This window comes from Triturus cristatus, chromosome 12, assembly GCF_964204655.1.
Source record: "Triturus cristatus chromosome 12, aTriCri1.1, whole genome shotgun sequence".
NCBI lineage: Eukaryota > Metazoa > Chordata > Amphibia > Caudata > Salamandridae > Triturus > Triturus cristatus.
The window spans coordinates 235,838,151-235,858,259 of record NC_140595.1 but is presented as its reverse complement, the minus strand read 5'-3'; the positions used below and the strand labels follow the sequence as shown (position 1 = coordinate 235,858,259).

At 48.7% G+C, this 20,109-nt stretch overlaps 1 protein-coding gene across 2 annotated transcripts in view; it reads right to left on the bottom strand.

Moving 5' to 3' along the window:
• Positions 1 to 1,027, bottom strand: part of RIPOR1 (RHO family interacting cell polarization regulator 1) — a 1,579,345-nt gene extending 1,578,318 nt beyond the window's left edge. For both annotated transcript variants that reach the window (XM_085639402.1, XM_085639400.1), the window contains exon 1: positions 726 to 1,027. The gene's annotated coding sequence lies outside the window, so the exon portion shown is untranslated. The remainder of the gene's footprint in view (positions 1 to 725) is intronic.
• Between the last annotated feature and the right edge of the window lie 19,082 nt (positions 1,028 to 20,109).

Here is a 20,109-nt window from a genome sequence, read left to right as displayed (position 1 = left end):
ACACCCCTGCCCAACCCCGAGACCGTCAGCTGGAGATCTGGGGAAAAGTGCGGGGTTAATGGACGAAAAGAGAACGGGAGAAAAAAGAAAGTTCCTTAATAGGGCTGGAAAATAGTATACTGGGAGTAAAGAGAAAACATATATGGGGATGTAAAAAAAAAGTAAATAGAAAGGAATCTAAAAGCAAAAACATGAAATTCTTAAGAGAGATAACGTAACTTTAAATAGTAATAGTAAGAGAGTAGAACGGTGTGAAAAAGGATCATTTCTATTACTCACAAAAGAGACCTAAGTGAATCAATCATCTCTCTCTCGATTAAGTGTTACTTGAATTATCACACATATTATACCGAGGATAGCACTCATTATAAACTCCAAACAAAAGAACGACAAACATAAGCAAATGAAAATTTAGCATACTGGTCCATTGGGGGCGCCCACGCACGCCCACGCACGCACGCCCGCCCGCCCGCCAGCCAAACTGCGCACTGTCACTACGGAACACTACATAGAAAAGCCTACAACACTAGTCAGTGCTGTGCACCGGAATAATCAGTTAGCCGATACTGGAGTTCTGAGCCTATCCTGCAGGAACAACAATCACTGGTAAACTCCGCCCCTCCCGTATCATACACCTCAACCTGCACTTCCGTGTGTACTCTACACCAATCCCGCCCCATCATGGCATCACAAAGCTAAAACATGTAAAGAAAAACATCACTTACATGGCGAGGTTCCGTCCCTTTCTCTTATAGAAATCAAGGACTCTTGTACCCTTACTGCTTTGCTCCTCTCTTACATAACTGTTTTTTTCTCTTTTCCTTTCAGTGCCTCCTCTTCCAGTGAGCGTGTCCTTCTTCCTCAAAGTGACCACATTCCAACAATTTATACAGACTCTGTTATTAATCTTTTTAAAGCAGAGCGATATTTCTCAGCAAATTCAGTACTTCCGGGTCGCATGGAAGCCAATCCCATGGCTGCGCATATTCCGAGGGTCGTCCTGTATCTGGAGGAACTGGTAATGTGTAAGTAGAATGGGGATTGGAGCATTGCCGTTACTTCCTATAATCCTAATAAGCTTCGTAGAACTTCGATGTGCCCATTGGCTGTGGAGTCCTCGTCTGCCTCGTTGGTATGTAAACACTGACCTAGACAGTGTGTGTGTGCCCGAATTTTACACCGTTCAGTGCGGGCATAACGGACCTGGCAGTAAAATCTGTGCAGGGCGTTGACAGCTGGTAGCGTCCCGGGAGGCCCTGCGGTTGCCACTGGGTTCTTAGTGGGATAAGAAGGGAGATGAGAAGAGGAGGGCGGTGCCGGGAGAATAAAAAAAAAAAAAAGGCTGCATGCAGTGTAGCGGTTCAGAGCAAGTCTTGGGTAATGACACATACTATTAATTTCCTGGCATTTTATTTATTTATTATTTAGAATTGGGAATCTCACATATGATTGGGTTGCAGCTATTATTCCACTACCCCAACCACCTCAAATTACTTCCCACATCCAGTGGTCTGTTTAAAAAAAAAAGCTTTTGGGAGGGATAGGCTCAAACTGTCACCAGCTCCTTCGCCTCACAAAAAGCGTGTTTGCACCTATGAAGTTTTTAATAATAAAAAATAATAATAACAGTTGCTATCGGCAGCTCCACCTCGAGAAGACCAGGAACCCAGTCCCGATTGTGCTTTGCTAACGTGGGTGGACAGACTCGATAGTTGGAAGTAGTTTCTTCTTTTAACCCTTCAATTAGTTAATTGAGATTTTTTTTTAACTCGGTTCTGTGTTTTTTCTTTTTTTTGGCCGTATACCATAACAAAAGTAGGGGCATATCCTCAAGGACCGGCAATAATTATCGCTAAGTGCACTCAGCGCTAGGATAATTATCGCCGGGTGACGTGGAATTTTATCGCTGAGATAGCGTGCTATTAGCAACGCTTATCTCAAAAGTGATAAAATTCCAAGCGCTAACTGCCAAATGTGAGATTATCGCTGGAAATCCAGCGATAATCTCACAAAGTTTGGCGATAGCTTGACGATAGGGCAAGGCATACTTAGCCATGATATCCACCTTACATAGAATATCATGGCTAAGTCAGTCTTGAAGCAGGCGTAAGGAAAGTACTTTGCTTGTCGCTCTGCAGGTTAGCGTGCCCATTGATAATTGGAGAAATGACGCTTAGCGACATTTCTCCAGTTTTGTCAGGGCAAGAACGCCCACTTTGCATCTCATTAGAGATGCAAAGCTGGGCGTTCAGATTACAGGCGCTAATGCAAGGATTCACGCGATAGCGTGACCTTGCTGATTAGGCAATAAAATTATAGCCGCTTTTCGTCCGAAAACGGACGCAAAAGCGGCGATAATTTTTTATCGCCTGGTTGATGATATGTCCCGTAATTTTTATATTATCTTGCTTTTATTTCTGCTTTTATTCTTCTTTGTGGTGCAAGCAGTACACATTCAGCATTCAAATGAGCAACGCATTTTTCGTCGTTGCGCTCGCTTCTTCAGGAGCCTTTCAATTTAGTTTTTTTGTGAACCTGTGAGTAAAAAACAAAATACAACAACCCTGCACTACATACATACATAGGCAAAGCCATAAGGTATCTCTTATGTAAGAGCTAATGGCTGTGTCAATAGGCTTTAGGCATGTTGTACACCAGCATGGCCAAAGGTTAGTGGGGCAAAGGAGAGTGGCGTAGAGTAGTGTGTTGTGAAGTGAAGTGTTATGGAGAAGTGTAGAGTTGAGTAGCGTGGAGTTTCATGAATCTAGTAGAATATCGTAGAGTGGAAAGGCGAATAATGGCATAGAGTTGAGTGGCTTAAAGTTTCAGAGTGGCATAGAGTGTCGTGGAGTGGTGTAGAGCAGAGTGGAGTTGCGTTGAGGGTGTTGAGTAGAGTGGAGTGGCATAGAGTGGAGTACTGTGTTGTAGAATAGAGTGCGGTGAAGTAGCATAGAGGGAGTTTTGTAGAGTGGAGTAGTGCTGTGGAATAGAGTTAAATGGTGTAGAGTGTCATAGATTGGAGTATTGCGGAGTCTTGTAGAGTGGCGTAAAGTGCAGTGGTGCAGAGAAGATTAGCATAGTGCAGTGGCGCAGAGTACATTGGTTTTGAGTAAAGCGGTGTAGAGTGCATTGATGTTGAGTGCAGTGGCGTAGAGTAGAGTGAAGTGACGCAGAGTGTATTGGCGTAGAGTAGCTTGTTTCCGAAAAGAGAGTAGTGGCCGAGTGGAGTGGTGCAGGGGGTATAGTAGTGTGGTGTGGAGTGAAGTGGTGCAGAATAGTTTAGTGTGGTGTGGAGTAATGCAGAGTGTAGTGGCATGAAGTAGAGTAGTGGTAGAGTAGTGTAGAAGTGAATGGTGCAGGGTAGAGTGCAGTGGCATAGAATAGAGTGGTGAAGAGAGCAGTGGTGTAGAGTACAGTAGTGCAGAGTACAACAGAGTGGTGTTGAGTCCAGTAACATAGAGCACAATGGTGTAGAGTGGTGTAGCTTGCAATAGTGCAGAGTAGAGAGGAGTTGAGTTCAGCGGCCAAGAGTGCAGTCTTGCAGTATAGAGTGGTGCAGAGTATAGTGGTGCAGAGTGGAATACAGTATGTAGAGTATAGTGGCATAGACTGCAGTGGTGCAGAGTAGTTGGCGTAGAGTGCATTGAATGTGAGTAAGGTGGTGATGAGTGCATTGGCGTAGAGTTCAGTGGTTTAGAATAGAGTGGTGTAGAAGCCAGCAATGTTCCAACTTAATATTTTCAGTCCAAAAATCTTTGCAAGCAGAGTTGAGGCTGTATGAGTTAAGGCAAAGCTCCTGTGCTCACTTTGTCTCAGAGAAATACACAGAATAAATGGTGGGGACGTTTTCAAATAAGCATTTATTGAACCAGCGTCATTCTAGTGTAAAATAGGTGTGCTGAAACAACCATAAGACAGAAACAGATATAAATGATTATAAGCACCAACAGAGTAAAAGGATGGTAGATCTCTACCATAGTGCTAAAACAATGAATACAGGCAGGTAGAAAAATACATGACAGTAATAATGCGTACTCCTATGATGCGATCCTAACTAGATGTACCTAGCATGACTGTAGGTGTAGAGCCAAGAAACCCTCTAGGATAAATTAAACTCCATTACTGTGGGACCCCGTCTTGGTTTTGAGATGGACACCCGCAAGGGATGTCAGACCACTGCGTGCAGGAACCTCAGCGTCTCGCGTCAGTGTGTCCACATGGATGTATCTTTCTCCCCCCCCCCCCCCCCCCGGCTTCAACAAAGATGTGATGTTTATAGACTGAAGGTGGTACCCTCAGGGGATCTACCTTGTTGTGTCATATTGGGACTGTATCCGGACACGGGTCGCATCACGCTACGCTGTGATTTCAACACAAATTATCCCATCCACAGAAGAAATATTGGTGGTTTAACTTTACCAACTGGATCTAACTGGATCTTACAAACTCAGACACACAGGCAGTCCCTTGGGTCTGAGGCCTCTTCACTTTCAACTTATGTCCATAAACGGACCTATCGCGCTGACCACGCTCTATGATGCCTAGTACCCTGGCAAGAAACATACAGCATCATTAATTGCCCTGAAGAAGCCCTTGTTTGGGCGAAACACGGCTGTTATCAAAAACTCAAACCAAGCGTATTTGAAATAAAGATGCACAAAGACTTCAACCAACGACTATCGATAGTTTTTCAACTTGTATACGTTGCATCGTTTTACCTGTTTTTAATTCATATTGCCTCTCATCTACCTTCTGTGCATGTTTCTATTTGTGATCAAGGGCAGCTGATCATTTGAGGTGGGCAATATCCATATACTACGTGACTGCCCCAGGTAGTGCAGTTTCCTACAACCCGGCTGCTTTCCCATTTGTTGATTCTGTGTCATATCGGACTTAGGATGACGGAAAGAATGACCCTTATACATAGTTATTATGCAGGAGATGTAGTCCTGCTGAGTTTCCAAGAATCCTCATGCATAATGAATGAGGCTAGTTTTCAGGGAAAACCCCATGTCCTGTAAGCAGTACCATAACTATTTAAAAGGTCTGTCCCAAGAACCATTATGTAGTGTAATGGCAGGGGAAATATAGGTGAAAGGTTTGGTTGCTACCTGAGCCTACATTGGGGTACCTATATGAAACATAACACCCACTCCTCATCTGACTGAACGACATACTAAAATTTGAATGTACTTCTCGGCATTGTACGCAAACAACTAATTAGTCCATAAAATAGTGCGCTAAAAATAATGTAAATTAGAAAAATTGCCAAAATTGTATTTTAATCGGTAGAAGTCTTGCTAAAATATGTTCGTATTTATAGTTCGAACAACTATGAGTGTCTGAAAGCCCTGCTGTTCAGTAAAAAGAATAGTATTAGTTGTTTAAAATTCCAGATTTTGGTTGTTTTGGAAAAGGCCAAATTTTTCCCAGCACACAATGAGGCAAATGTTTATATGTCCTGGCTGGGAGACCCAACATCACTGTTGCTTGCCCTCGCAGACGACGGTCCCTGCAACACCTCACAGATCAGGTCAATTGAGCACAGATGATCTTCTGTATTGACCACAGCCGATGCTGGGGAAGGCTTTGTGACATCCAAGGCCTGAGTGTTTGTAGAGGAGCCGGTATCCGTTCCAACAGGAGCTGAAGCATCGTGTGGTGGCTCTGAGAATGCAGACATCAACATGGGAATACACTGAGGACACAGCAATACATGGGCCGTTATTGGGTCCAGTAAAGCATCCATGTCCGGTGGCGCAACCGATGGAAGTGTTAGACAGAGATCCAACAGACATTCTTATCCGCAGAACAGGCATCGGAGGACAGACAAAACACAGTTGATCCAGACTGGTCTAAATGACAGGAACCAAGACTCGCTCAGTTTGCGAAGGCGAGGTGTGTCCAGATGGAGTACCATGCGATCACAGTATCGGCGCTCCAGGAGCGTTTTTTTCCATCTCCTTGGTGACTGGGAAGTCCATTGCGTAGCAGAAAAATTACTATCAGGATTCCCGCTATTAGGAACAGGATCAGCAGAAGTCCTCCAAAAATTATTCCTAATACGGAGAGTATGAAGGCTGGAATCTCTCTGAAGACTGTCTGAAAGGTGCTTAACAGTGCAGAACCTATGGTCTTAAATAGGTGTACTATACCCATCGTATCAGAAATGTTAAAGCTACGTTGTACCGAAAGTCACCTGGCCCCAGTTCCCGGACATTCCAACACTGACACACACCCTGAATATCCTACTTTCATGCGGTAAGGGTCGTAAATTGACCTCTCTCCTGTACAAAGCCATGAAACAGGATTCAACCCCCCGGTACCGCCGTCTCGGGCTGCCTGGGAGACAGATCTCGCCACCCCGCTGGAGGAGAAACAATGGGCACGCATAGGCTCCCTCACATGCACAGTTTCATGCAACGCCAGGTTTAAGCTGACGCACTTCAATTTTACACACCGCACCTACCTAACCCCGGTATCCCTGAAATGTATCTCTGGGGACAGGGGAGATAGGTGCCCTAGATGTGCCGCTGAGAAAGCGGGCTTTTTACACTTGGCTTGGGACTGTCCATTGGTTAGGCAGTTTTGGGTGGGGGTGGTGGGTCGGATAGTTGCAGCCACAGGCCTTCAGATGGCGCCCGGACCCTTGTATTGCCTGCTTGCATTAGTCCGGAAACCCAAGAAAAAGAAACTCCCGTATAAGCACCTACAATTAATGCTGGTACTAGCCAGGCGCAGGGTGGCAATAACTTGGATGGGGCAGAAGGCCCCGGAGGTGCCCATCTGGCTTAAAGATGTCCGTGAGTGGTCCCTAGTCGAGGAAGGTCACATGCAACTCACTCGAAGGGATGAGAAGCTGCAGGACGACCTAATGGCTTGGCGGGTTATGTGTACTTCTGGGTTAGCAGAAGGGGAGCCCTCCCCACAGGATACGACTGACAGTGAGGGAAGTGGGTTGGATCTACCCATTGGGTCTGGGCCCGACGGGGAGTGAGAGGGTCGGCCACTGTAAAGTCCGCAGTGCGACAAAGTGCTGTGCCCGGTTCCTTCCTCACGGTGCTCTGTTTGCACGTTATTTTTTCTTTCCCCATGGTTCCGTTCCCTCCCTGATGCTGCCTGTAGTCCTATGTGCCATTAATGATGTCATAGATTTGCCTGTATACAATGATCTGATGCCAGCTTGTGTGTTTTTTGTTTTTATAACATGTAAACTGAAAAATAAAGTTTATAAAAAAAAAAAAAAAAAGATACGTTGTACCATTTCTGTGAAATAGAAAGGGCAGTTTGTTCATACTAGTGCCTGTATCTCAGCTGAGGACCTTGCGACCTGGAGATCAAAAGTCTCTCGGGCGGAGGTTAAGGGCACAGTTTTCTGTAAAATCATGGCTTTCATCCTGCTCAGAGTATCAAACCGTATAAAAGAAACATTCAACGAAGGCCATAATGGTGCCTCCCTGATTGTGTGGGTCATTGGAAACAATACTTGCATACAACAAGTAACCCTGGAGTCTACAGTGCCAAGATATGCGATGCCCGGAAGCATCCCTCAACAACCTTGATCATTCAGCATCAGGTAACTCCCATTTCAGAGTAACTTGAACACCGGAATAATCACAGCAGCCGGGGACCCTTTCAAATGATAGGATAGGTTTGCAACTGAACGTTACAGACCCTGTGAAGCATGATATCCTAGCATACGAGAGATCCACTTAAAGAGTTCTCACAGTTTGTACAGCTTAGAAACACTTCTATGTCCTCACTCCAGCATAGAAATCTGTATGGCAATTCCCAAGATTCCTTGATGAATTCCCTACCCATCGCTTCATAGCTGTAAAGTTGTGACTGGTAAGGTTATATGACCATGGAGTAACCATTCTGTGGATGGTGATTCTGCTCTGGTCAGTTAAAGGTAATTGGTCAAGTTTTTCAATCTGCAGCATTGTTTATTTTGCTCCCCTTTGTGCCATAGTTATCTGTTTTTAGTTAGATTGTATGCCGAGAACAAGGACGTACTGTTAATAAATCGCCAAGGCACATAGCCGGAACGCAACCATTGTAGCGTCCAGCTTAACAGCATAATAGAACGTAGCTGAGACTGTACATGCTGTTGTATGGACAAATCCTGTTCTAGTATATCTATAGCAGAAAATACAATTTTGCCCATTGAATAAATCCTGGATGTTAATGTAGTCAGACCATTATCGACTACAGCTAACGCTTATTCTAGGTTAATTCTATCAATTTCACGGAATCTCTTCGCTGCTTCTTGTTGAGAGATTTTCCAGATATAATTATAAAACAGCGTATAATAAATGTTTCTTACGTGGTGTCACGAGACTACTACACCTGGACTAGAAGAGGACGCCCTCCCTGACCATGCCATTCCTTTCTTATCGTTCCAGAATAACAATCTCGTGGCAACCTCTTGTAACGTATCACCACAGGACTACGGGCCCTTTAAGGAACACCGGCTTCCAGACGCAGTCCCCGTCCCAAGGGGATGCATCACGTACAGCGTCCTCCCTGAACCAACGGAGGTGAAGTATGTAAAAGGGGAGGACCCCGGAAGACGCCGTCCGCTCGAGGGATTACGGAAGGCATTGGGAGAAGGCGCCGCTGAAGAGTCTGACCAGCGGGAATCCCTGCTTTCGCCAGCTCCGGGAACCAGCGGAAGGAACGGAACCACAGAAGCCTCACCCGCCATTCCAGACAGAGAGCAGAGACTCCAGCGACACCGCGTAGAATCCAGCCACGCTCCCGGAGGAGCGTGGCTAACAGAGGTACGTGCTCAGTTACGGGCACTAAGGGGGAGGCGGGTTGTTGGCGCGGAGTAAAACCGTGCGGGTGGTGTCACGTCCTGCCTGTTCTTTCCACCATTCCTTCACATCTGGTGGCCGGCTGGTGTACATTCCTCACTCCCTATCCTTGCACCGTATAGAAGCGAGACAAGGTCTCTGATTATTGTTTCCGTTTGTTTTGTTTCTTTCTGAGCCTCCTACATTAAAAGAAGACCCCAGAAGAGAGGTGCCAGCGATACGAGGAAGACAAGTTGAATACTCTTCTCCTATTCAAGTGTGACGAAGGATGCTTATATGTCTAACTGCCCTGAATTAGAATTCTACTCTCCTGTTCCAGTGTGACGGAGGACGTTTGCATGTCTAACTGCCCTTAACCCCTTCGCCGCGGCAGGAATTCCGCCGCGGCGCTGGGGGGGTTTGGGGGCAGTTGCGGTGCCGCTGTGCTCGTGATGGAACCACTCCGTCATGAGTCACGGGTGAGCTGTGCTCATGACGGAGTGGTTCCGTCACGACTCCACCCACTGCGCTAATCGCCCGCACAGACGGGGAATTAGCGCCGCGTGGGCGGAGCGGCCGCCAACGGCCGCAGCATGACGGAACCACTCCGTCATGAGCACAGCGCACCCGTGGCTCATGATGGAGTGGTTCCGTCATGAGCACGGAACGGGTTAATAAAGATTCGGTGAAACGAAAACGTAGCTTCCCGTCATCCTTTTTCCACTGTAATTGACAACACATGGTGGAGAATGCAGGCATATGTCCATTAGAAGATAATAATGGAAAACCTTGTGCAACAACTGATAAAGGGACAGGAAAAATTGGAGTGGGCCATAGAAAGACAACTGACTGCAGCTCAGGCTGACAGAGACCTCTTCAAAGACACCATTGCCCAACAAGTGGACTGTATCCATAAGGTAGCAGAGGATCAAGTGCAATTGACCACACAATTACAGTTTCCCCAGGCTTCCTCAGGCTCACCCCATATATCACTGCAAAAATTTATACCCGGGGAAGATCCCGATGCTTTTCTTTTGAACTTTGAAAGGGCTGCAAGGGCATGCGGTTGGCCTTTAGCCCAGTGGCCGTTCTTTCTGGACCCTTTGTTAACAGGAGAAGCCCAGGCCGCATACCAAGTAGCCAATCCGGATGGCAATACCGCCTATGGGACCATCAAGCCAATCATACTTGACCATCTTAGCATGGACAAGGAAGCGTACAGGATTAAGTTCCGCAAGGAACGAGGGTCACCAGGTGACAACCGTAAGACTTTGTTTTTTAAATTAAAAGCAGCAGCGGACAAATGGTTAAGTTCCCTTGAGAATACTAAGGAAGACATAATGGCTCTCATCTATTTAGAGCAGTACTTGGAGGCCTTGCCATATCCCACCCAAAAATGGTTACGTCAGCATACCAACCTGACTATCGAACAAGCCATTGAGAGGGCTACTACATTTTCTAGGGCCCAGGCCCGCTCCCTTCCCTGGGACACTGAGAAAACCCAAAAGCTAGGACACTCAGAAAAGCCCGAAAAGAAACCATTGAAACCCGCAACTGAACCTCCTTCTAGATACAATCGTGCAAGGACCGAGACCCTACCCTCCCGGGGACCACATTGCTCGGTTCTGCCCACAAAAGAAGCCACCAGACGAGCCCATGGACATCAGTTATCTTCCAAAAAGCGTGCTATACTTAGAGGAAGTCGGGGCAAGCTTTTACGCAAGTCTCCTTGTGAACAGAAAACGGGTTCTTGCACTTCTGGATTCCGGGTGTCGCCAGTCGATTGTCCAGTCCTGCCTAGTAGAAAAAGAACAGCTGGTTTCTAGCGCCACTGTACCCATACGGTGCGTACACTGGGACATCAAGGTGTATCCCATAGCAGAGGTCACCCTAGAACTACCGGGTCATGCCCCTAGGGTCTCTAGAGTTGGGGTAATGGATACCTTACCAGAGGAAGCCATAATAGGGACTGACAAATCCAGTTTTTTGCCCTGGTTCAGTGACGCTCAGCCCTCCACAGGGCTTGGTCGCCCCACTCACTGCTGCCGGTCCTGCCTGCCTTTGCCGCCTCCTGCCTGCAGATTCCTTCGCTCGCTGCCCGCTGCTCCTGGGAATTTCCCGCTGCCCGCTGCTTCTTGGAATTTCCCGCCGCTGCCTCCCTGCGGCCCCGCCCCCCTGTGATTCCATTCGCCGCCCCGCTCCCGCCACCCAGCTGCTCCTCCCTCCCGGCTCCTTACTTATGACGCCCCCAGAGCGACCGCGCAGCGGACGCGCGCAGCGGGAGCGCCGATTGAGCGCCGAAGGTGCGCCAAAGGTAAGCCCGTCTGCGCCCGTCCGCGCCTGGACCGCGCCCAGCGCCAGACCCCCTGGTCCTCGCCAGCACACCCTGCACATCTACGACGCCAAAACCCTCCACGCACTCAACGCCGGCCGAAACACCGCCTGCTACCGAGCCAGCCCGAGACGCACCCACGGACCCTTCACCTGCCTGACCTGCCGCTTCACCGGCCTCCGACCCAACACTGCACCTGCTAAACCGAGCCCCAGCAACAAACACCTGATGTGCATCCTGCTCAACACCCGCTCCGTTCACAGGCATGCCGTCGAACTCTGGAACCTCCTCGACTCGACAGCACCAGACATCACCTTCCTGACAGAAACCTGGATGAACGCCTCCTCAGCGCCCGACGTCGCCATCGCCGTCCCGGAAGGCTACAAAATCACCAGGAAGGACCGCGTCAACCAGACAGGAGGAGGCATCGCCATCATCCACAAGAACACCATCCGCATCACGACCAACTCCGATGACACCTTCACCTCCGCCGAACACCTCCACTTCCAGATACACACCGACCCCAAGACCACGCTCAGAGGCACCCTCGTCTACAGACCACCGGGACCACGCACACAGTTCAGCAAAGACATCACAGACTTCGTCAGCCCGCACGCCATCAATTCCACCGACTACATCCTCCTGGGGGACCTCAACTTCCATCTGGAGGACAACAAGGACCGCAACACCACTGCTCTGCTAGACAACCTGGCCAACCTCGGACTCAAGCAACTGGTAACCACCCCCACCCACTACGCCGGCCACACGCTTGACCCAGTCTTCTCATCCAGCAAATACGTCCCCTTCAGCCACTCCACCAATCTCCAGTGGACTCACCACAGCTGCGTCCACTTTAGCTTCAGTAAAACGACGACCCACCACCACCCTCAACAAGCCCCCCCGCAGGAGCTGGAACAAGATCACCGGCGACCAGCTCACCACCTTCCTCAGCCAGAACCCCCCTACCAGCTCAACGGACCCCAACGAAGCCGCCAACAACCTCACACAGTGGATCACCAACTGCGCAGACGCCCTCGCACCACTGAAGAAGAACCCCCCCAGCAGACGCGGCAGCAAGAAAGCCTCCTGGTTCACCGACGAGCTCATCACCTCCAAGAAGAACTGCCGCTCCCTGGAGAACACCTGGCGCACCAACCAGACCACAGACAACATGACGGCCCTCAAACACGCCACCCGCAAACACCACCAACTGATCCGCGCCACAAAGAAGACAGCCTTCAAGGAACGACTGGACAACAATACCCACAACAGCAAGGAACTCTTCAGCATCGTCAAAGAGCTCTCCAACCCCGACGCCGGAAACAATGACATCACTCCCTCGCAAGACCTCTGCGACTCCCTCGCAGCCTTCTTCCACGACAAGATCGCCAACATTCACAACAGCTTCGGCCCACCAACCACGAACCCCACCACTGAACCGATGCCCCCCACCGCCACCCTCCGCACCTGGACCCCAGTCAGCACCGAAGACACAACACGCACAATGAACACCATCCACTCCGGATCCCCTACGGACCCCTGCCCACACCACATCTTCAACACGGCCGACCACATCATCGCACCCCACCTCCGCGACATCATCAACGCCTCCTTCAACACCGCCACCTTCCCGGAGTGCTGGAAACACGCCGAGATCAGTGCCCTGCTGAAGAAACCAACTGCAGACCCCTCCGACCTCAAGAACTACCCCCCCATCTCGCTCCTCCCGTTTCCTGCCAAAGTCATCGAGAAGACCGTCAACAGACAGCTAGCCGCCTTCCTCGAGACCAACGGATCCCTCGACCACTCGCAATCCGGCTTCCGAGCCAACCACAGCACGGAGACCGCCCTCATCGCAGCCACAGACGACATCAGATCCCTAATGGACAACGGGGAAACTGCGGCCCTCATCCTCCTGAACCTCTCCGCAGCGTTCGACACTGTCTGCCACCGCACCCTGGTACAGCGCCTGAACAACACCGGCATCCAGGAGAAGGCCCTGGAGTGGATCACATCATTCCTCGCCGGAAGAACCCAGAGAGTCCGCCTCCCCCCGTTCCGGTCAGCGGCCACCGAAGTCATCTGCGGCGTTCTACAAGGGTCATCGCTCAGCCCCACCCTCTTCAACGTCTACATGAGCCCCCTCGCCACCATCGCACGTCAACACAACCTCAAGATCATCACCTACGCCGACGACACCCAGCTGATCCTCTCCCTCACCAGCGACCCGGACGCCGCCAGAGCCAGCCTACACGAAGGGATGAAAGACGTCGCCGAATGGATGAAGAACAGCCGCCTGAAACTGAACTCAGACAAGACAGAGGTCCTCATCCTGGGATCATCGCCCTCCGCCTGGGACGACTCCTGGTGGCCCCCCGCCCTGGGAGCCACCCCCAAGCCAACGGACCACGCACGCAACCTAGGCTTCATCCTGGACTCCTCCCTCTCGATGACCAGACAAGTCAACGCCGTCTCGTCTTCATGCTTCAACACCCTGCGCAGGCTTCGAAAGATCTTCCGGTGGATCCCCACCGAGACCAGGAAGATGGTCACCCAGGCCCTCGTCACCAGTCGGCTGGACTACGGGAACGCCCTCTACGCCGGCACCACTGCCAAACTCCAGAAGAAACTCCAACGGATCCAGAATGCCTCAGCACGACTCATCCTGGACATCCCCCGACACAGCCACATCTCCGGACACCTGAGAGACCTGCACTGGCTCCCCGTCAACAAAAGAATCACGTTCCGACTCCTCACCCACGCACACAAGGCCCTCCACGACCTGGGCCCCAAGTTCCTCAACAGCCGCCTGACCTTCCACAAGCCCACCTGCCAGCTCCGCTCCACCAGCCTCGCTCTCGCCACCGTCCCCCGCATCCGCAGAGCCATCGCCGGAGGAAGATCCTTCTCCTACCTGGCAGCCAAGACATGGAACTCCCTCCCCATCCACCTCCGGACAACGCAAGACCATCTCGCCTTCAGGAAGCAACTCAAGACCTGGCTGTTCGAGCAGTAGCGTCCCCCCCCCCCCCCCCAGCGCCTTGAGACCCTCCGGGTGAGCAGTGCGCTATAAAAATGCCTATGATTGATTGATTGATTGACGCGATAGCAAGGAGTAGGTCCGCCCTTAACTTGTTAACACATACTCCTTGGTCTTCTGACCATAGCTTTAGGTTCGCCCAAAGCAACGACCCAACCCTACGGTTCGCATGGGAGCAAGCCAAGAAAAACAACTCTTCCTCTACCACCCCATGTTTTCAAATACAGAATTGCCTCCTCTATAGAATAGGGAAACCTGGAGACCAGCCACAACTACTTGTTCCTAAAAGTTTTCAGGACCAAGTGCTATTCTTTGCTCATTAACATCTTCTTGCTGGCCATAGCGGGGCAGAGAAAACAAAGGAAAACATATTGAAACAATTTTTCTGGCCAGGTATACACTCTCACATCACTAAATACTGCCAGGAATGTTTGATATGTCAAAGGAAAAACCTGTATAGGCCCCCTGCTATACCTTTATAGCCTCTTCCCATAATTGGAACCCCATTTGAAAGAGTAGGCATGGACCTTATTGGTTCTCTCCCTAGATCCAAAAAAGGGAATCAGTATGCCCTAGTAGTTGTTGACTATGCAACTAGATACCCGGACGCTTTTCCCCTTCGATTAACAAATACCTCCACCATTGCCGAAAAACTAGTAGAGTTCTTTTCCCGGGTAGGATTTCCAAAAGAAATCCTGACCGACCAGGGAACACCCTTTGTGTCACGCCAAATATGCAAACTGTTGAATATAACCCATATCAAAACCTCAGTATATCACTCTCAGACCGATGGTCTTTGTGAGAGATATAAGGGAAGATTGAAACTAACTCTCAAAACAATGTTGGCTAGTGAAGGAAAAGAGTGGGACCTGCTTTTACCCCTTGCCCTCTTTGTCGTCCGGGGACAAAAACAAAGTAGTCTTGGTTGCTCCTCTTTTGAACTTTTGTATGGTCGCCAGCTCAGAACGCTTCTTGAAATGACAAAAGAGACATGGGAACAGGAAAAGGCAACAGACACCCCACATCTTTTTGAGTATGCTAATACCCTGAAATCTAAACTAGGAAAATTACGTGATTTAGCATATTCAAACCTAGAGAAAGCCCAAATAAGACAAAAAGCTTTTTACGACAAAGGGAAGAAGTGATGACAGCTACAAGAGGGTGATTGGGTTTGGATATCCCTTCCCTCGGCACTGACACTAGGAAAAACGACCTGAAAGGGTCCATATAAAATAGTAGGAGTCCTAGGACGCACCACCTATACCATCCAGATAGGCCCCAGGAAGACATAAAGGTATCACATAAACCTCCTAAAGAAATGGATAGGACCCCCTCCCCAATCCGCCATTCTTCTACAGGATTGTGCCTTCCCCCCTTCCTCCACTCTGGAGAATCTTAATATCAGTAACACCCTTACCACCTCCCAGAGTCTTGACCTCGAGAGCGTTTTACGTCCTTTTTCTGGTATTTTCTCTGACCTCCCGGGACGAACAACACTGGTAGAGCATGCCATACATACAAAACCAGGCGAGATAATAAAACAACGTCATTACCGTATACCGGCAGCCCGAAGATTATCGCTAGAAAAGGAAATAGAGAACATGTTGGCAATGGGTGTCATACGCCCTTCAAAAAGTAATTGGTCATCTCCAATAGTTCTAGTACCAAAGCCTGATGGCTCAATCCGGTTTTGCATAGACTTTAGAGCAGTCAGTGCTGTTTCTAAACTCAATGCCTACCCAATACCGCAGGTTGACGAATTGATAGAGAGACTGGGACAGGCCCAATACATCACCACTATAGACCTCACCAAAGGGTATTGGCAAGTCCCATTACGAGAGAAAGATCAAGAGAAAACCGCCTTCGCCTCCCTTAACGGCCTGTATGAATTTACGGTACTGCCCTTTGGCCTCCATGGTGCCCCTGCCACTTTTCAGCGGCTTATGGATACTGTCTTAAGGGGGCATCAAGAATAAACGTCCGCCTATCTAGATGACATCATAATATTTAGCCCCTCATGGGAGAAACACCTTATACATTGTAGACGGGTCCTTCATGCCCTCAAAGAAGCTGGTCTTCACATTAACGCTTAAAAGTCAAAGGTAGCCTATCAAAAGGTGAAGTACCTAGGGTATCTCTTGGGGATTGGAGTCATTGAACCACAAGAGGAGAAAGTTAAAGCCATCATCAATACACCCTTCCCAACTACCAAAAGGGAAGTCCGGGCTTTTCTTGGCCTGCTGGGTTATTACCGGAGGTTCATACCTGGGTATTCTGACATAGCCACCCCTCTCACAAATCTATTGAAGAAAGAAGTAAAAACCAAAGACTTGCTCAATCTTCCTCTAGAAGTCAGGGAAGCATTTACAAGGCTAAAAACGGCTATTACCTACTGTTCTGTCCTGATGTCCCCTGATTTCACTAAACCCTTTATCCTCCAGACCGACGCGTCAGAGATAGGATTAGGGGCTGGTCTCTCCCAACTGTCAACTAATGGGGAGGAGCGACCCATCCTCCTTATCAGTAGAATTTTTTTTCCAAGGGAACGCAAGTATCCCACCATAGAGAAGGAGTGCCTCGCCCTTAAATGGGCGGTAGAAAAACTGCGGTATTATTTGGAGGGCTCCTTCTTTACATTATATACCAACCATGCTCCTCTCCTATGGATGAGTAGAAATAAGGGAAACAATCCTAGGGTTCTATGTTGGTTCCTTTCCCTTCAACCCTTCCGTTTTGAGGTGCGGCATCGGAAGGGCACTGCGAATGGTAATGCAGACTTTTTATCTCGGATCCCCTGTTTCCCCGAATGGGAAAAGTCTGGTGGGGGGATGTGTCACAAGACTACTACACCTGGACTAGAAGAGGACACCCTCCCTGACCATGCCATACCTTTCTTATCGTTCCAGAATAACAATCTCGTGGCAACCTCTTGTAATGCATCACCATAGGACTACGGGCCCTTTAAGGAACACCGGCTTCCAGACGCAGTCCCCTCCCCAAGGGGATGCATCACGTACAGCGTCCTCCCTGAACCAACGGAGGTGAAGTATGTAAAAGGGGAGGACCTCCGAAGACGCCGTCCTCTCGAGGGATTACGGAAGGCATCGGGAGAAGGTGCCGTCGAAGAGTCCGACCAGCGGGAATCCCTGCTTTCGCCAGCTCCGGGAACCAGCGGAAGGAACGGAACCACAGAAGCCTCGCCCGCCATTCCAGACAGAGAGCAGAGACTCCAGCGACACCGCGTAGAAGCCAGCCACGCTCCCGGAGGAGCGTGGCTAACAGAGGTACGTACTCGGTTACGGGCACTAAGGGGGAGGCGGGTTGTGGGCGCGGAGTAAAACCGTGCGGGTGGTGTCACGTCCTGCCTGTTCTTTCCCCCGTTCCTTCACATCCGGTGGCCGGCTGGTGTACATTCCTCACTCCCTATCCTTGCACCGTATAGAAGCGAGACAAGGTCTCTGATTATTGCTGCCGTTTGTTTTGTTTCTTTCCGAGCCTCCTACATTAAAAGAAGACCCCAGAAGAGAGGTGCCAGCGATACAAGGAAGACGAGTTGAATCCTCTTCTCCTATTCAAGTGTGACGAAGGACGCTTATATGTCTAACTGCGCTGAATTAGAATTCTATTCTCCTGTTCAAGTGTGACGGAGGACGTTTGCATGTCTAACTGCCCTTAATAAAGATTTGGTGAAACAAAAACGTAGCTTCCCGCCATCCTTTTTCCACTGTAATTGACAACACATGGCTTTCGGGGGCCTAATAAAAAATCCCTTAGATCCATGTCTTCTGATAGTAAGGACAAGTGTTGTTTCACTTGGGACAGTGTTGAGGTTTTTAGCCAATCTAGGCATAACTTCCCAACACTGATGTCACCACCCCGAATGTTCTCTTTGTACATAGAGAGGGTCTGGCCTATGGATACTAAACCCTTCGGCGCTACCCCTGAATCTTGTTTGACACCTATTTGTGTCTGTGGGCCAAACTAACCATCCTTTCCAATCGGAGTCTGATGAATTGTACGAAATGGTATGTACGATGTCATCTACTGTATCCTCACCATGTGTCGTAAAGTTTTGCCACCCCTCAAAGTGTGATGGTGAGGGAATCAGAAGTGTGTTTAAATCTTTGTTCCTGGCTAATCCAAGACAGGAAGTCTGTTGCACAGTGTCACACTTTTCAAATTCAAAACACAAGCAGCTAGGGATGGTTAAAGCCGCACAGCCCAGATAATCACTTAAATTAACTTGGAAACAGAAGATTCACATGTTACGCTGTTGCCCACCTCAAAGGACTGCTGCTTCTACACCATACAATTAGGTTATACAAAACAAAAAAAGAAATAGGCAGTTAAGTGGTCAAAGAAATGTTCTTGAGTTTTCAGTTAAAAGAATTCTACTTTATTGGTTTCAACCCAGTGCACGTACAGCCAGTGCGTTTCTCTTCCTAAACAGGGCTTCATCAGGGCTATGTGAACACCACCCAATGGTTTAAAAGAGTGCCAGGTGTCACTTCTGAGCGTGTGTCCCACTCGAGATATTGTAGTCTTGGGGTTGAATACGCAAGTTCAAATAAGAGCCATTCATAGGATTCGTCCTGTAACGTGATACTTAGCGGTTGTACCGTTTAGGCCAGTGTGGAAATCTGGTACTCCTTCACTTGTAGGAGACGTGATTAATTTCACGAAAAAGCTGTGAAACTGCATGCGTTATCTTCAGTCTGTTTGCTGCAACATTCTGGACATGCACGCTTTACACGGCTTTTTCCTGGAATTAATCACGGGGTTTCAGGACCAAGTTCACATTGGATACTGCAGAGCGATCTGGGAGATAGTTTCCATTCATGAGTAAGCAAAAGCCAGTCACTAGTCTAATCAAGAACAGAAAAAACAGTATTCTAGTTATTATCCAGAGCTGAAGCCATGGTGAGACCAGGTAAGTCTTTTTCAGGAAAGTGTAGAAATCATGAAGTTGTTGCTTACAGGAAACTGGAGATGGCGGCGATTTAGGTTCACTGCGATTGAGAGAGAAGGTATCAAAGTCGATGAAGTAGCCAGATGCAGTTCGATCTGTTTTGGGTAGCTCAGCAGGTTTTGATGAACTGGCAGATGTCTCTTGTAGAGGCATATTGATATAGATTTTGGTGGTAGGCCAAATTGATGTTTGTCTTTCTTTTGTGTTTTGATAATCTGTTTCAACAGGCACGAGTTCCATTTAATTTTTGGAAAGTCCACTCCTTGGTATTGGTGACTCTTCGGATGTTAATGAGTCTTTCTGTCTGAACTTCCTGTATGGTAGCAAGAGGAGAGCGTTGGCTACCCAGGAGCCCACAAGGCCTACTATTCAGTATCAGCCATATAGTGTGGTTTGATCAAATCGATGGAGACAAATCTCTTTTCTTTTTTGCCCGCAAGAAGCGGAAGAAGTACTGTTCTTGTACTTTCAACAGCCAGGACAGGTACAGGCTTTCTGTACGATGGCCCACATTCTTTTTTGTCCACAATCTACTCTCTGACCAAATCCACGACTTTTGGGATCCAGGCAGGTCTTACCGTGACTGATTTGACTTTCCCAGTGGCAGTGCGTTTTACTTACACGTCGCTTTGTAGTGCCCGGAATTCATTGAGATCCTGTAAAACAGCCAAACGTTTATTGATGTCAAATGGTTTTTCATCCGCCACTGTGCTTTCAAAATCGAGATCAGGTACCCACATTCTCGTCCCGAATAGGACTTCATAAGGAGTGACACCTCCTAGGAAACTTTATACCCCATATAAGTGATTGACCCAACTACCAGCCGAACCAAATACTCTTGCTGTTAAAGATTGCTTTAAGTCTCGGTTTTTCATCTCCACGACCGAATTTCCCTCAGAATGGTACGGAGAGGAGTACCGCAGTGCAACACCCAAACTTTTTTTTTGGAACACAAGTTGGTCGCACACTG